The sequence below is a fragment of the Colobus angolensis genome, unplaced genomic scaffold (genome assembly GCF_000951035.1).
Source record: "Colobus angolensis palliatus isolate OR3802 unplaced genomic scaffold, Cang.pa_1.0 Scaffold74, whole genome shotgun sequence".
NCBI lineage: Eukaryota > Metazoa > Chordata > Mammalia > Primates > Cercopithecidae > Colobus > Colobus angolensis.
The window spans coordinates 7,374,184-7,391,278 of record NW_012121154.1 but is presented as its reverse complement, the minus strand read 5'-3'; positions in this window follow the sequence as shown (position 1 = coordinate 7,391,278).

Genomic DNA, 17,095 nt, shown 5'->3' with positions numbered 1-17,095 from the left:
TTTCTGGGCAGTTAAACCGGCTGCAGAAATTTGCATTAAGTGAAAAGGAGCGTAATGTTAACAGCCAAGACAATGGGAAAAATGTCTCCAATGCACTTTAGACACCTTCATGGCAGCCTGTCCTATCACAGGCCTGGAGGCCTAGGAGGGAAGAATGGTTTTGTGGACTGGGCCCAGGCCCCATTGCCCTGCACAACCTTGGGATTCTGCTCCCTGCATCTCAGCCACTCCAGCTCCAGTCATGGGTAAAAGGGCCCCATATATGTCTGTCTCAGGCCATTGCAAGCGGCAAGCCTTGGTGGCGTCCATGTGGTGTTAAGCATGTGGGTGTAAAAAGGGCAAAAGCTGAGGCTTGAGAACTTCTCTGGATTTCAGAGGATGTATGAAAATGTCTAGATATACAGGCAGAAGTCTGTTGCAGTGGCAGGGCCTTCATGAAGAACCTCTAATAGGGCAGTACAGAGGGGAAATGTGGGGTTGGCACCCCCACACAGAGTCTCTACTAGGACGCAACCTAGTGGAGCTGTGAGAAGAGGTCCACTGTCCTCCAGTTTCTAGAATGGGAGGTATAATGACACCTTGCACCATGCGCCTGGAAAAGCCACAGGCAATCAATGCCAGCCAGTGAAGGCAGCTGAGGGGCCTGTACCCTGCAGATCCACAGTGGCAGAGCTGGCCAAGGCCTTGGGAGCCCACCCCTTACATCAGTGTGGCCTGGATGTGAGACATGGAGTCCAAGGAGATTATTTTGGAACTTTAAGATTTAATTATGGTCCTGCTGGGCTTCAGGCTCATGTAGTCCCTATAGTGCCTTTGTTTTAGACAATTCCTCACTTTTGGAAAAGGAACGTTTACCCAATGCCTGTACCTTCATTGTATCTTGGAAGTAACTAACTTGTTTTTTATTTTACAGGCTCATGGGTGGATGGGATTTTCCTTCTCTCAGATGAGGCTTTCAACTTGCACTTTTCAGTTAATGCTGAAATGAGTTAAGACTTTTGGGGGCTGTTGAGAAGGCATTATTTTGTTGTGAAATGTGAGCAGTACATGAGATTTGGCAGGGACCAATGGCAGAATGATATGGTTTGGCTCTGTGTCCCCACCCACATCTCATCTCGAATTACAATCTTCAGTGTTGGAGGAGGGGTCTGGTGGAAGATGACTGGATCATGGGAGTAGACTTCCCTTGCTGTTCTTGTAATTGTGAGTGAGTTCTGACAAGATCTAGTTGTTTAAAAGTGTGTAGAACCTCCTCCTTCTCCCTCTCTCTCTTCCTCCTGGTCCAGCCATGTAGGATGTACCAGCTTCCACCACCCTTCACCTTCCACCATGATTGTAAGTTTCCTGGAAGGCTCCACACCGGCCATGCTTCCTGTACAGCCTGTGGCACTGTCAGCCAATTTGAGTCAATTAAACCTCTTTTCTTTATAAATTACCCAGTTTCAGGTAGTTCTTTATAGCAATGTGAGAATGGTCTAATACAGCAGGATAATCCTCCATGGGACCTGAGCATCTTGTAACTTCTTCCTTGGTATTTCAAGAATTCAAGGTCTTGAAAACTCTTTACTCAGGTTGTTTCTTAGGGTAACCTTAAAGGATTTGGTAATATTTCCTTGTCTTGAAACCTTGAAAGATGGGGTAATGTCTCCTTCCAGGAAAAAAGGTAGGAATGCTATAAAAGAAGCAGATTCCCTAAGCGCAGTGCTCTTCGGCTGCAATGCCAATCCACTGTTTTTGCAGTAATCACCTGAGGCCCTTTGTGTCACTCCGTGGGACTTGCAGATTTAGAACTAAAATAACAATGATGCACATACTGTCTTCTATGCTTTTAGTAATAAACCTTTTGTCTCTGACCCAGAAGACTTTTGTCTTCTGACAGCATCCATGAAGAGTGACAGACTGATTTATTAGCTTGTATGGAAGTGTGTTGAGATTCCCCAAGACCATTCCCATGTTTAGAGACTTGCTAGAAGGACTTACAGGACTCAGAATAAAGCTGTACTCATGACTATGGTATATTGTACTGAAAGAATGCACAAAGAGATTGGTAGAGAAAAGAGAGGTAAATTCTGGAGAAATCCATGCACATGCATTCTTATGCTCTCCCCTTTGTGAAGGGGCACATTTAAGCATGTGCCTTCATCTAGCAATTAAAATGCAGAAGCATAAGTACAATGTTCCTGCCTAAGGCAGCCCACTGGAAACTCAGCCCCTATGGTTTCTGTTGGATGGTGGTCATATAGGCACATACTAGGCAAATACCAAAATTACATACTCCCAGAAGAAAAGCAAATATTCATAAATCATAACGTTTGTAAAAAGAGCCTAGGCACAGAGAGCTACTCTTATCAGAAAGTGGATAAGACAAGTGTCAAATTCCCAGATGCCAGCCAAAGGTCCACCTTACAGTCAGGCCCTTCTAAAGATAGCTGCCTCTGGCCTACTATGTTAGTTCTTTTCTGCATAGGAACATAAAACAAAATCTTACCTGATGAGAGGATTACTTATGAAACAAATAATATTGCATGATAACATATGTTAAACTTCCAAGCAATGCACAAATTACCATTGCCAAAAGCATACAGATAAAAATATAAATATGATCAAGGAGGTGTTTTTCATGCATGACCTAGAATTTGAGTTGGACTTTGAAAGACAGTAACAGAGAGGCAGGAGGTACAAAAGCTAGAATCCTTTTTATTTGATACAATAACAAAAATTAGTTTTGAAGTAAATTTATGTTACCTCTATAATAAAAATTAGTCAATGAAAATATTGCCATTGAGAGAAAGAATTTGTCTTATATAGATCACAGATTAGATGAACTCTAAATCAGAATGACTCTGAGAGTTACGGCATTTTTCCAAGGTGGAGGAAGAAACTTGTTTAGGAAATATAATGTCATGTCTGAAACATCTGCAGTAACTAAGGCATTTGATGACTAAAAAAAGTTATAATGGTTTTAACCCGCTTTCAAAATAAAATGCTGAATATAGGCTATAAAAAGAAAAAAATCAACTCTTAGACAGGAATACACAAATTTCTATTTAAATTCCAGCTGAGATACTAAAACGGTAAAGTCAGAAAAATGTATCATTAAACTTAAATATATTTTAACTTTCCTATCACTTGATAGGAACTGAAATCAGTTAATATAAACCGGTTATAATTTGTATAGAGTTTTAGAAATACCTAGGCAAAAGAATATAGGGAGATGACAACACTGCTGTTGATATTATTATTATTAGTCATTGTAATATTTAGTTTAAATTACACACACTGATTCAGACAAATATTTATGTGTTTTTCTCAATACACATTTTGAAAGCTTATCATGTGTTAAGCAGTGTGTCAAGAAATAAAGTCCAAAGTAAAAACACATCCTGTTCCTTAAAGGAGTGCACACTGTCACAGGCTTATGTAACACAATATGATCAACACTATTTTAAAAGTGGGATTCAGCCTACTATAGGAGAACTTAGACAACGTTTCCACATCTGGAAATGTAAACCACCAACTGCATATGTACGAAACATCATATGTACATTCATTGTTAAGCTTTAACTGCAACTAGTTTGAGTCTCTCTGTTTCTATTTTCCTTTAGAACTCCTGACTGATACAGTACTATTAGCTTAAATATGTTCATGTAGTAACATATCTGAAGGATAAGAAACAAGATATACACACACAAAAGCAAATGCAATAGAGCATTTATAAAACATTGCTTACTATGGTTAAAGCAATATATTTCCATGAATTTGTTGTCATGATGTTCCATAAAATTATTGAGTAACTTGAAACAACGTTCTCAATATAATAATAAATAAAAGAGCAAATTATAAAACAAGAGGCACAGCATCATTTTACTTTGTGTAAAATAAAACATAAGTAAGAATAAGGATTAGATAAAATTTATATTATTTGTAGATAAAAATGTGAAATATATGCCTCACATTAGAGATAGAGATTACCTCTCTGTGGGTTTTTTGTGACTTTTACTTCTTGTGTTTACATTTTAAAATATTCTATAGTATACAATATTTTGTCACCAGAATATAAACATTAAGTTCTAAAATTATGTGCTAAAATATAATCAGTTATCTCTGGAGTAAAAGAGCCATCATCACATATACATCATTCATGGGAATCAGAAAAAAATACAGGCAATGAAATCATAACACAAAATATTATACTAGACACTGAAGGAGAACAAGTATAAACCGATATACTGTGTATCATGGAAAAGAAATGTATAGAGAAAAATACAAATTTTATATATTGGTTAGAAATCAGTAATTATTTTAATGGTTTTGGGGGTAATTTTCTAAATCTTTTGGCAGAAAATAGCTTAAAATATTCAGGCACATATAATACTTTTCTAATAAAATATATCATAAGTAGTAAATGTTATAACAAATATCAAAATGATTTTAGCAGTACAAATTGCTATAAGTGCATTATGTTCATTAAAGTTACCCTAAAGTTCTCAAACTGATCATCCATATGTGTTTTTTAATTATTTTATTACTTTAAAGTTATATTGACACATAGTAATTGTACATATTTATTGCATATAGTGTGATGTTCCAATGCATGTATACATTGCATAATGATCAACTCAGGGTAATTACAACATCCATCATTTTAAACATTTATCATTTCTTTGGGGTGACAATATTCAAAATCTTCTCTTCTGGCTATGTTGAAAGATACACTACATTGTTATTTACTATAGCCATTGTATTGTATGATAGAACACCAGAACTTACTCTTCCTGTCTCATTAACTTTGTACCCCTGTTGACCACCTTCTCCTAGTATCCCCTACTCCCTATCCTCCCCAGTCCCTGGTAATCACTATTCTACTCTCTACTTCTATGAAATCAACTTTTTTAGATTCTTCATGAGAGCGAGATCATTCAGCCTGTGTTTTTATATGCTTTGTTTATTTCACTTAACATAATGTCTCCAAATGTGTTTTTAATATTTCTAATATATGTAAGAATTTTGAGTAGTTATCACAAGTGTCAAATCAGCAGAATTTTTCATACTATAATTACACAATAATTAAAGGCAGGTTATAGATGGCTCAGGAGATTATTGAAAATAGGAACCAGATCCTAGTTCAATGAAAAATGAATGGGAAAGGTGGAAGAAGAAACAAGAAAATGTAGACCACTCAAGTTTGCATGATAATTAAAGAGAAATAAGATTGTAACTACAGGAGGCATAAGAGCAATGTACAGTTGTCCTGGTTAGTCCTATGGGAGACATATGAGCACATTTCATGACTGAGGAGAAGAAGAAAGATATGAGTGAAGGGATGACTCGTGAGAGAGATGCAGTCAAGAGAACTGATAAATAAGGCAGCTTGAAGCAGGAAGATACAATTAAAGTAAATAGGTTTGTAGGTGTGTGGGGAGGGGTTAGGAATAAGGAAATAATGCCTTCCTGGGAGGGGTGTATGGGAACCAAGGATACCTGGAAAGTAGCTAGAGAGAGAGCCCTGGCCAGTTCAGTATGAAGGAGAGGCAAAGAGGGAGTTGATAATACGAATGACTGAAGTGATTAATGATGTTCTATAACTCCTAATAACTTTCTCTTCCACATTCATTCTAAAAGAACATTTTGTACACATGAAATTTGCATTTTCTTTACTTGGTGAGCAGTTATGACTACCTATCTTCCAACATTAACATTGAATCATTTTCAAATGTTCATATTAGAGTTCTTATATTAAAAAATAAAATCTCAATTTTTTTTCTTGCCCAACAAATTAGAAACCCTATGTTCAGCTTCTCTGTGTAAATTTACCACTTTGGATTTAGTCTATTTTGTGTACTAAAATGTAGCGAGTTTTTATTCTCTGAGTCATTCAGCCTTTATTTCTAATCTCTTTTTTTCCCTTATGTTAGACATATTAAATGTTCTTCTTCCATAAGAATGCTACAATAGTCTTTTCCCTGTATTATAAAAGTCCCACACTTGTCTCTCTGATTTTATATATATTCTCTGCTTTTACATATATAATATATTTATATTTTACATATATTAATATACATATATATGTATGTTATACATAACAAGCATGGTTGTTTTTATTAGCAAGTCAGATCAAATCACTTTTCTGATCAGTGCCTTCCAATGGCTTCTCATCTCACTCAGAATGAGAAGCAGTTGGATCATGGGACCAATATGATCTGAATCTTGGCTCATTCCCTTCTACTCTCTAACCCTTTCTTTCTCTCCAGCACCACTGGAACTGTGGGATATTTTAGGCACTCCCCCTCTTGCTCCACTATGCCCTTTCCCTGGAAAGTTCTTACCCCCAGTGTCTGAATCTAAGAGTATGTTCAAATACCATCATCGGGGAAGGCCCTCTGGGCCAAGATTTCTAGAACAGTAGCACCTCTCATTCTGTCTTCTAACCCTGCTTTTTCTTTCTTCTCAAAAGCCAACCTATTCCATGTTTGTTATTGTGCCTCCCTCCATTAGCATTTAAGCTTGATAAGAGCAAGGGTTTTGTGTTTGTTTCCTTCTTTACTTCTAGTGCCTGGAGGAATGACTGTCACATGATAGGCATTGGTATACATTGAAAGAATGAATAAAGGAATAATGAATGAATCAGTGTGATCAAAATTAATCTTTCAAAATGTCCTGTAACTTCCTTCTTTAGTAAACCCCCTTTGACTCTTTCCTTTCTTTTTCTTCCATTTTGTTCACCATTATACACATTATGCTCCCTTTTGCTCTACTATCTCTTCTGGAATTTGCATTCATTTATATTTGATTCTCTGTCTCTTGTTTTAACTCTGCAGACAGAGTTAACTCCTCTAAGCATACTGAAAGATTCAGAGATAAACAGTTATCTGTCTTGTATGGAACTATTAAAACCTAACAACATCTTGAAGTGTTTCTGAGTTTCAAATGATAGATAATCTGTCTTGAACATCAGTGAATGATGAATAAGCTGTTGACAAACTTGGGAGCATGAAATGAGATGTCATTTGCCATGAATTGTTGATAATACTGCATTCATTTTCCATGGTTCTGTTTTACCTAGCTGATAGCCAGCTAGTATGTCAACTTTTCTGTAAATGATTAAAATGTAATTTAAATAATGTATCTCAGACTTCAGAGAAATAATTTTTAGTTACTGCTACATTTGCCTTAACTTCAGTTAAAAATATTTGATACTCTGGTTATTGATATCTATGGATTTTGTTTGACAGTTGGTTACAGAATTTTAGAATAATAAAACATGTTTGAAAAGGCACTGCAATCATGAAAGAAGAGCAAGTGACACTTATAATGTCATCATTTACTGCAGGTATTAAAAATCCCAGTGCTGATTACAGTGTGCAAATTCTAAAAAGATTTAACATCATAGTAGAAGACATAGAAGATAGCATATAGATGGATTTTATTTAATATAACATCAGTCACAATCTGAAAAGGCTACATACTATATGATTCAAACTATATGACATTCTAGAAAAGGCAAAACTATGGAGACAGTAAAAAGATCTGTGCTTTTCAGGGGTTGTCAGGGAAAGGGATGAATAGGAGGAGCATAGGGGAGTTTTAGGGTATGAAGAATGTTATATATGATACTGTAGTGGTGAATAAGTGACATTATACATTTGTCCAAACACATGTATTGTACAGCACCAATAATGAACCTTAATGTACACTCTGGATCTTGGGTGATAATGTTGCATTAGTGTGGGTTTATCCAGTGTGGTAAATGTACCACTGTGATGTGGGATGTTGATAGAGGAGAAAGTGTGAGTATGTGGGGGCAGTAAGTATGAGAGAACTCTACTTTATGCTAAGTTTTGTTATGAACCTAAAAATAGTCTTTAAAAAATAAAGTGCGCATTTTTGAAAAACTATTAAAAGGGGGAAATCAATCCAATTTAAACATCCTCTACTAGGGATTAAGACACATGAGATAATATACTTCTTCCTATCAATAACACTTCTTCATTTAGATAGTCACAATCTCCTTGATTCATAGAGCATATTCATAGATCAGGCAATTGTACTACACTATATTTCTAATTATTGAATTGCTTTGTGAATAGGAGTGTTTTTGTATTTCTTTCTTGCATTGGGTTGTTAAAAATGAAAATGGTGCCAGTGAAGTTACTGTTTGGAGATGATAAGCGAGTGCTTAGCTGCCATACTTGTTATTGCTTTGGTTGAAAGTAGTTTTCCTGACAATTTATTTGTACAAGCTCTTTTCTTTTTGACTCTTTACTTCTGGATATTGCCTATTGGATAGTATTTGATTTTGTGCACCATTAACATGAGCCAGCTCTGCTTTATTCTCATATCTCAGTTCAGAAGACACTAACCTGATTCAAACCCACTGGTCACCACCAATATGACTCAGAAGGAAAGGCAATTGGAACATCACCAAAAGCCTCTAATCACCTCATTAATATCTAATTAGGTAATGCAGAATTGGTAATTTTTAAGGCAGTATTATACTGACGAATGTTACACAAGTCTGTGAATAATTCCCGAAAGAAATGTGCATGTCTTTGGTCATAAATGTTTCTGGTCCATGAGTATTCAAACATTACTGAGTGAATTCTATCATTGGAAAATAAAACAACAACAAAAAAGTTTAAATCTTAAAGTATAAATTTTAGGTTGCACAGATAATCCATAAAAAACAGTAAAGATAGGAAAAATGTACACAATTGTGATTTAATTCCCTTACATCTATCTGGATAAGGCCTTATTGTACTTCCTGTGCTAGGTTTGATCCTACATTAGTCTTCAAAATTAAAATATAAGTGTTAAGAATAATAAAAAACACAACTTACTCAAATCAATATTATGATAAGAATAGTGAAAAAATAAGATGTTAGGCCAGATGTGGAGGCTTAAGGCTGTAATACCAGCACTTTGGGAGGCCGAGGCAGGTTTATCACCTGAGGTCAGGAGTTTGAGACCATCCTGACCAACATGGCAAAATCCTGTCTCTACTAAAAATACAAAAATTAGCCAGGTGTGGTGGCACATGCCTGTAATCACAGCCACGAATGAGCCTGAGGAAGGAGAATTGCTTGAACTTGGGAGGCAGAGGTTGCAGTGAGCTAAGATTGTGCCATTACACTCCAGCCTGGGCAACAGTGAGACTCTGTCCGAAAGGAAGAAAAAAGAAAAGAAAAGAAAAGAGGGAAGGAGGGAAGGAAAGAAAGAGAGAGAGAAAGAGAAAGAAAGAGAGAGAGAAAGAGAAAGAAAGAGCGAAAGAAAGAGAAAGGAAGGAAGGAAGAAAAGATGTTGGAGAAGAAGCACCAAGATTCTAAATATTGTTTTAAAAACTGAAGTTGAGAATGGATTTATAATATCTATGTGTATGAAGTAATATTGTTAAGGAAAAGCTGAGTTCTTCATCATCATGGAATGAGGGAAAACATATGTAAGCTATTTCTGGCACTACTTCAAATTTATGTGTGAATGAAGGCTGTAAAACTTTGAGAGAATTCCCAAAGTTTGAGGCTCAAGAGAAGAAGGAAAGAAATAGTGTTGAGCACTTCACCCTTGACCAGCTTCATGTGCTAATCATGAGCTAGAATTGTACAAGTTCCAAGTTATGCGACAGATATTATTGCAGATTTTAATTATTACATATGAGGAGGTGGAGAGAATACTCCAGGCAAGTCATTCAAGAAAGACTAAATAGAGGGCTATTATACTCCGTAACAAAATACAGGCAAATGAAAATGTTTATGAGATGTAGCTCAGTCAAATTCAATTAAACTTTGCCCTTTCATGGTTGCCCACAGTTTCATCCTTACTAAAACTCATCCTTACTAAAAGATATTTGCCCTGAGGATCTCAGTTCACTGATGACACTCTGGTTCTTAAGTTCAACATTCCTAACCTCTGTGACTTTTTATTTACATCTCAGACTGCTCCTCCTCCGAGTTTATCTGCTTCATTTGTTGATTATTAGTCCATACCACTGTTTGCACCTTCCCCCTATCTCTTTCATTGTTCCTTTTCCTTTCTCTACCTCTTAAAAATAGGCGTTATCTTTAGTTTCTTTTCTATTTCTTTGTTACCTACTTTTCCTGATGATTTTAACAATTTCCATGGCTTAATCGCTCAGGTTTCCTCCCAGCTTCATATCCTCGTTTTGCAAGGCCTGTGGACGTTTCCATCCAGATAACTGACCATAAATGTATGTGTAATGTCTAAAAGAATACCAATTGTTCCCTCCAAGCCATATCACACCTCAGAATTTATACTGATTTCCAAACTAACATTGTGCTATCAACTTCGCAAACAGAAAAACAAATAGATCCATCTTTTTTTCAATGATCCTCTCAAATCCAGAAAACATACTTATTAATTACTCTCTAACATTTCTGACAAATATTCTTTATCTCTCTTTTCACTGGCACTAATCTTTCTTGCTTTGCATCAGGATTCCTGCATTAGTCTTCAAATTAGCTTCTTTATTTCCAGGTTTTGCAGCTGAATCTGTCTATTGGGCATTGTTATTTAAAGTATAGTCTGGGAATTAGCAGTAATAGTATTATCTGGGAATTCATTTTCATAAGGTGAAATCTAAGGCTTTACTGGAGAATTGAATCAGCATATGCGTTTTAGCAGGATCCCCAAGCGATGAGTGTGCACATTAAAGTCTGAGAAGCTCTGCTCAGCATGATCATGTTACTTTAAGGGCTTCAAAAACACACTTCAGTATTATTAGATGATAACATTGCTTAAATTTGAAAGTATTACACTTTCCCCTCAAAATTTAGGTACCACTAATCACCCATACTATACCTTTTTTTTCCCTATCCCCTAAATCACTATGCACATTTTAGTTCCTGTGACTGGCTAACATAGTTTACTTGCTAAAAATGCCCTCTACTTACTTGTTTGTTTACACAAACCTAATCCATTCTGAAAGACTAATTCAAGATCCAACTTCTTAAAACATTTTTATAGTACCTATTATAATAATAGCAGCAAAAATAATTTTATTAAGAGTGTCTAAAAAACTATGTTGTGTTATTTTTGTTTTTCTTAATTTGCCAGCCCATTTCTAATTAGATATCAAGTCTTTTATTAGCTTGTGTTCTGGCATCTAGAAGAGATCTTGCACACCACTGGGGCCAAATAATTTCTAGAAATAAGTCTTTATAGATGTCCTTAAAATTAAATGAGATTTATTTTACTTTATAACATTTATGCATACAACAAAATTGTACACAATTTTACAGATGATGGTTACACACATTTTAAACCAGAATTTCCTGCCTTTTCTTTCAGCGTCTTCTGCTAAGAGATATTTCACTTGGTATAAATGAAATAAAATATAAGAAAATATTTCACTTGATGTAAATGTCTAAACATTTAAATGGGCATTTATGTAGCATTAACTTCCGTTGCCTACATTTAAAATAATGCTGTGTAATAAAATTGATGTTTGGATACATTGCAATATTTAAAAATGCTATATTTAATAACTCTTCAGAGAAATATATCTACATAAGCAGCTGTTTTGTAGAAATTAGCTTTATAACTAATGCTGCATATTGTTAACATATATCATTGATCATAATGATTCAATAATTCATATTAGTCACAAGCAAATTACATAATTAGTACTTGAAACGAAAACCTCCTATGAATAAAAAATAAAATTCACCCTCGTTTTTAACATCAGGAGGAAACAACAAAAATTAATATATTTTTCCCACAAAAGGATTCTGCATTGTAATTTTTTATGTTTCAAATAATTATCTAGCCAAATATTATAAAGCAATCTATAACTTTTTAATTATTTTGAAAATAACTATATATCCTAACATGTCTCTTTTGATACTTTCTATGTGCGATGCGCTCCTGTGTTGTGTTAATTTTGTATTGTAAGGAGATGACAATAGAAGTGTACAAAATAAAATATCACTGTGTATCCCGTATAATTTAAAAAGCCCTTGTTTTGGAGTGTTCATGTCTTAGAATTCCCTTTTGTCTTTAATGAATCCAGAATTTCCTTTACTACAAATTCTATTTTATGCATGCTCTTTGCTCTTCTTTCCCAAGCTACTTGAGGTTAGTTAAGTGCGTGTCATATTAATTTACCTGAAAATGTGACTTTCTGAAGACACCCAAAGGAATATGGACATAACCCTGGATTGGAAAAATGGCTAGTTATGAGTCATCCAATGAGGCACCACCTGGAAGCAGTTGAGAGTTGATCATGCAATCCAGTAAAAGATTGAGTTAAATCTATCATCCTGTAACTGGTCCTGGAATTTACATCATAAGTGTACATTAGATAAAACTATATCAACATTTCTCAACTTTCTTTTTTGACCCCAAAGATCACTACCAGCCAAATTCTAGGAGAATGTCCTCTAGTTCCTAGGCATTATGGGGTGAGAAGACTGACGTTAGGGTGGATATCAGATGCCCAACATATGATACTGTTCTTAAAAGATTTTTCTTTCTCATTGAGAAGGTAACAAAGAAAAAGCTGCAGGACAACACGATGGGTTCCATTTTAAATGAAGATTGGTAGTAGTCACTCAGCACTGATTAAAGAAACACCATTTCTGCCTGAGTCTCCAGGGAAGGTTTTGTGAAGAAGTTGACATTTGACCTAAACTTTAAAGGAAAGGTTTTCAACATTCACATGAGTATGGGATAAAAGTCATTTGAAAGAAGGAGAGAAAAAATAAGAAGAAATTTGAAGAAAGAAAAAGTATAGGGTACTGCACATCTGCAGAACAGAGAGTAACCATTCTCTAATATATAACCACCTGAGGCTTGGAGGAGGCAAAAATGAGTTGGAACTACAGCATGTGGGGACTTCAAGTGAGTTTAAGGTTTATGGTGTAGATCATGAAAAGCATAAAAATGATTTCTAAATATATTTTCACAGTAATGTTACAATTTGCTCTTTCCTTTTTTATTTTAATAATTAAATACATTTTGAATCAGAGTTTCAAAAAACGTAAAATATTGGAGCTTGAAAGGATTTTATAAATCATTTTGACAAAATAATCATTTTATACTTGGGCAAACTGGGTTCCAAAGACCTTGAATGACATATTCAAGGTCAAAGAATTCTACCTGATCATTGTAATGCAATCACACATAGTTATAACTCTTACAGTTATTCTGGTTGTGTCAGTAATCCCAAATCTAGAATGCAATCAATCTCTATTGAGAAGAGAGTACCGTCTGATTTGGGTGATAAGTTTGTTTCAAAAGATCAGTTTAAACCCTTATGACTGTTCCCTTACATGTAATTATATTTCACTTAAAGTTAGTTACAGACAGAATTGCCAGGATTTTTAAAAAGTGTAAACATCATCATCATCTCCTTGGTTTAGTGTTCCTTCCATCTACTGCTATCATGCTGTATAACATTTAGCCTTCCTATTCTTTTTTTCCAACAAATTTCTGAAAACGAAACAAAATAAAACTATGAACTCTTTGTTCTTTCCTGGACATGACTAAACAGAGCCCCGAAAGAAGGGAAGACCTTGACCTTGAACCTATCAGCTTTTCTGGTGAGATAGTTTCAGATATATATGACTCATTTCCTACAGATTTAGACTATGTGTGTGTGTGTGTGTGTGTGTGTGTGTGTGCAAGATTAGAAGGGGAAAAAAACTTAAAGATAAGAGTCGCACATCACCTTGATTTCTGTCTGCCTCAGAGAACTACGGTCGAACTCATATGACATAGATCTTTCGTGGATTTCTGGCATGCTGGTTGTGATGTTACAGTACCTAAATTTCTTCTGCCAGAATATGTGATGTCTTTTTAAATATATAACCACATTTAGCTGTTTTTTTTTTAAATTCCATATATTTCCCAGGAAAATTAAGTATAACTTTTTGACTGCCTGCCTCTAACAAAGAGACATTAGCTACTTCATCTGGCCTGCAGCGATCAGGGAAATATAGATTCAAGTTGCCAGGCATGGCCAGTCCAACATCCTAATGTAGTTACTGGGATCCCATGCCTACCTAACTTGGGCAGTAACTTTAATGTAGAAGGAGCCAGAATTGAGAAGTCACATTGATTGAAGTTCTTTGAATGGACCAAATTACATAGCTGGAGAGAAAGTTCATTACACCATTGTTCTATGGTCATAATGTCTCAGAAACATACTTCTTTTCTTTTTTATTTTACTACTTCTGCATTACTCAGTCCCAGGCAGACTTTTCTATGGTCTCCTAGAGTTTGGACAATAGACATGTTTAAGTCTGGTTTGATATTTTACTAAGGCTATAACCCTTACTTCCTATTAATGTGGGGAGGTTCTGTCTGAGACTCTGCATATTGGGCAGAACCTGAGTTTTGACCCCCTCCAGTACAGCAGATGAACCAAAATATAAGTGTAATATATTGGCCAATACCTTCAAAATTTTTTGTTCCAAGAGTGTACTTTCCTCTGATACCAACTTTTAAACAAAAATTGGCCTGAAAGCTCAGCACTGTAGTGTATTTTTAAATTCTACAATGTAATTAATGTCATTTCAAAATATTTATTAATTTTAGAGAATGAGTTAATGTGGAGAGTCCTTCAGAAACAGAAAAAGTCCTTCAGATAAAGAAAAGTAAGTTAATGTGAAGAAGATTTTAAACTGTCATAGAGAAACATGGCATTGAGAGAGTAGTTTGGGTTAATAATGACTGTACAGTTCATCTGCCCCGTGTGACTCTTCTCCCACATACAGTGATATGTATGAAACTATGCAGAAGGGTGATTTTATTCAGATTTTTCCAGAATTTGTGCATTTAAAACATATCATAATAAGGGGTTTAAGAGATTGCAAAGAGAATGATTGAAATGATAGACATGGAATCTAAGTGAACAGGGAATAAACTAAGGACAGGGAAAAGGGAGGAAGAGAAAGAAGAGAGGTCAGTAAACTGGAGGTCCTGATGTGAATCACAGCAACTCATTGCCTAAGTAATTAAATAGGAAAGCAAGGAACAGGAGATGGTGGTCAGAGAGTTGGAGTGATACAGGATTTCAGGGTAACTTCTTAGGACCTTACTGTAAAGTGGATCAGGAAAATGGATTCGAATTGAAGATCACTGTTGATGGTGAAGTCAAAGCTAGTTTTCTATGTGAAATTTGAAATCAACTAGATTGAGAATAGGAGTCGAAGCAAACAGGAAAACTTTGAACTTAGTATCAGTGTATTCAGTGAATGAAGGTGAAAAATATATAAATTGTACAATAGTAAATGGCAAAAATTAGAAGGGGAGAGTGTTCCAAACATAGAGAAGTAGAGGTTTTTGCAAAAGAGGGATACACATGTCCTGGATATAGCAATGGGAATCCAGAAAGATTCTTGCCTCCCATTACATGAGCTTTAAGAGCATAATTAACTTCTACTAATTTAATCCTTTCTTTCCTTCTTTATTTTTCTCTTTTTTTAGAGTCTCATTCTATTACCCAGGCTACATGATCTCGGCTCACTGCAGCATCAACCTCCCTGGCTCAAGGCATCCTTATGCCTCAGCATCCCAAGCAGCTGGAGCTACAGGTGTGCACCACCATGCCTGGCTAATTTTTGTATTTTTTGTAGAGTTGGGGTTTGCCACGTTGTGCAGGCTGGTCTTGAACTTCTAAGCTCAAGCCATCCATCTTCAACCTCCCAAAGTACTGGGATTGCAGGCGTGAGCCACCATGTCTGGCCAATTTAATCCTTTCATTATACAAGACTATCAGAGAGTTGTGTGTTTGGACCACGTTGCTTTCCCCATTGTCTTCTATATAATGTTAGAGAACCAAAGAACCAAGCACAAGATTGACCCAGTAACTGTGGACTGGGCATTAGAAAAGAGAAATGATTGTGGGTATACTTTAATAAGACAGAGACAACAGAATATAGCAATTAGGAGTGTTATACCCTGGACAGTTTTTGAAAGAAAATTGTGTGAATTTGCATTGCCTGTGGGTGGAATTGTGTCCCTCTAAAAGAGATATATTTAAGTCCTAACCTCACTACTTCAGTTTGCTACCTTATTTGGAAATAAAGTCATTGCAGATATGATTAGTTAAGATAAGGTTACATGGTAGTAGAGTGGTCCCCTAAACTGATGATGTTGATGTTGTGAATATGTGTGTGCAAGCATGAATTTATACAACTCTTGTGACAATCAAGTTCTGATGGGGATGTGAAGTAACTGGAACTTTCTTACATTACTCATGAACATGCAAAATGATACAGCCACTATGGAAAACCATTTATTAGTTTCTAATAAGTTAAACATACACATACCATATTACCTAGATTTTCACATAAGCATAATAAAATTTATGTTCATACAAAATTCTAGATATTTATATAAGTTTTCCTCATAAAAATCTGCAAACAACCATGTTTCTCAACTGGGTCAAAACCACAGTTCTTTGGTTCTTACTCTTCTTTTACTATTTAGTAATAAAAAGAAGAAACTCTTGATACACTCAGCAACATGAATAAGTCTCAAATGCATTATGCATGGTGAACAAAGGCAAACTCAAAATGCTATATATTGCATATCTCATTTATATAGCACTCTGGAAAAGGCAAGATTATAGGAATGGAGATTATATTCTTGATTGTCAAGTGTTATGGGTAAGGGGGAGAATTTGCCTTCAAAAATCTGGCATGAGGGATTCAAGTGTGTGTGGAGGAGGTGTGATTGGAACTCTTTGGTGGTTTGATTGTAGAAGTGATTACAAAACTATTTTATATTGCCAAAATTCACTCTAGAAGAAGCAGGTATCGCTGAAAATTTTAAAATATATTTGAAACACTTTTAAATGCCTAATATCAACATACTATAGTAAATAATCAAAAGACATATTCTAGTTTCTAGGGATGCTGCAACAAAATATCACAAATGTGATAGCTTAAAACAATACAGTTTTATTCTCTCATAATTTTAAAGGTTAGAAAGTCCAAAATAAAGGTGTTGGCTGGATTGCTTTCTTCCAAAGATTCTAGGGGAGAATTCACTCCAGGCTTCTCTCCTAGCCCACAGGCAATCCTTGGCAATCCTTGAATTGTAAATGAATCATCCAGTCTCTACTTCCATCTTCCTA